Source organism: Propithecus coquereli, unplaced genomic scaffold (assembly GCF_000956105.1).
Source record: "Propithecus coquereli isolate 6110/MARCELLA unplaced genomic scaffold, Pcoq_1.0 Scaffold316, whole genome shotgun sequence".
Lineage (NCBI taxonomy): Eukaryota > Metazoa > Chordata > Mammalia > Primates > Indriidae > Propithecus > Propithecus coquereli.
Genome location: NW_012148797.1, coordinates 2,417,158 through 2,418,887, shown reverse-complemented (window position 1 = coordinate 2,418,887; position 1,730 = coordinate 2,417,158). Strand labels below are relative to the sequence as shown.

General features: G+C 43.6%; 1 protein-coding gene across 1 annotated transcript in view; it reads left to right on the top strand.

Annotated features, from left to right (window-relative positions):
* LOC105815111 (tetratricopeptide repeat protein GNN-like) overlaps positions 1-1,730 on the top strand; it is a 64,051-nt gene that overhangs the window by 17,408 nt on the left and 44,913 nt on the right.

Here is a 1,730-nt window from a genome sequence, read left to right as displayed (position 1 = left end):
TTTTTTTTTTAGGACAGGGTCTCACTCCGTCGCCCAAGCTGGAGTGCCGTGGCACAATCATAGCTCACTGCAGCCTTGAACTCCTGGGCTCAAGTAATCCTCCTCCCTCAGGCTCCTGAGTAGCTGGGACTATAAGCATGCTCCACCATGCCTGGCTATTTTTCAATTTTTTCTAGAAATGAGGTCTCACTATGTTGCCCAGGCTAGTCTCGAACTCCTGGCCTCAAATGATCCTCCTGCCTTGGCCTCCCAAAGTGCTTCGATTACAGGCATGAGCCACCATGCCCGGACCCTATTTTATATTTTGGTCAGCACTTTTGGGCCCCTACTATGTTCTTTATGCTTTATAGTTTGGTCTACCTCATCTACACTGATTTTGCACGTACCAAATTCCATTTACTGGTTGCCATCTGTAGCTTTTCTCCTGTTTGAAATAATATTGGATCAATGGAGCCTCTACTATTTCTTAGTACCAGTCATTACTTTTGGAAGCAGTTTCTTTCAAACTTAAAAATATATGTAATCAATAAATTATGTAAGTAATATGTGTTTCTTATAGGAAATATGATGAAAAAGAAAATCAAAAATTAAATATACTCACAGTCTTACCACTGTTAACCATTTTGTTGGTGTATAGCCCTTTTCCTATGGATGTCTATAGATACAGATACATGTTTATGTAAATGAAGTTGCATACCATATTATTTTGTAAACTGCTTTTGATTTAATACATGACAACCATAGTACATTCAACAAATAATTATTGAGCACTTCCTATTGGCAGAGCATTGTGAGCAAAGGCAGACATGGTCCCTGCCAAGAAATGGAGCTTTCACTCTAGTGGGGAATGGCAGGCATTAATGAAATGATATCACTCAAGAGAAGTATAAAATTGCAGCTACAATGAGTGCTGTATATTGTGTTGTGGGAGTCTCTAATGAAGGGATGTGGCTTTTAGGGATGGCTTCGTGGAAGAAGGGCCTGAGGTGGAGCAGGAGGAGGGACTGGCCAGGCAGTTGTCTCAAGCAGTGCAGTGCTTAGGAGCCTGCTCTGGAGCCAGACCCTTGGTTCAAATCCCAGCTCTGCCGATTACTAGCAGAATGAATGAGATGAGATATTTAGACCTGCATGCTTCAGTTTCCTCCTCCACCCTTCTAGAGGGTTGTTATGAGGATTGAATGAGTTAGTGTATTAAAATTATACCCATGATTTAATTTATTAGAAGTGTGGTTGGGCGACCACATGGAGAGGCTAATGTCATTGAAAGAAGAATTTATTACTTACATTTCCTGACACAAGGGGACATGCCCCATGCAGGGACCCAGGGGAAGTGCCAGGGTGGCCAGGAGGCAGGAGACAGGAGCAAGGGGAAACCAAGGCCAGAGCCTTAAATGGGGTTTCTGCAGAAAAGGCTGGGCAGGGCAGGCAAAACAGGATGGGATAGTTTGAATAATTCTGGTGACCTTTAGGGCATAGGGGCTGCCCCTAGTTGTCTGGTACCTGGCCCCAGATTGATTTAGGGCAGAGGAAATATTAGCTTGGTGTGTCAGATAGAGAAGGTGGATCGGGGCACGGCCTGGGATTGGCCAGTCTGCACAAGAAAGGCATGTTCTAGACAAGCTGTCCGCCATGCCCAGGAGTTAGCTAGCCTTGGGAAGGGCAGTCTTTCCCTGGGTCAAAATATCCTAAGATATAGAAAATAAAAAACATAATATATTAATAGTTAGTAC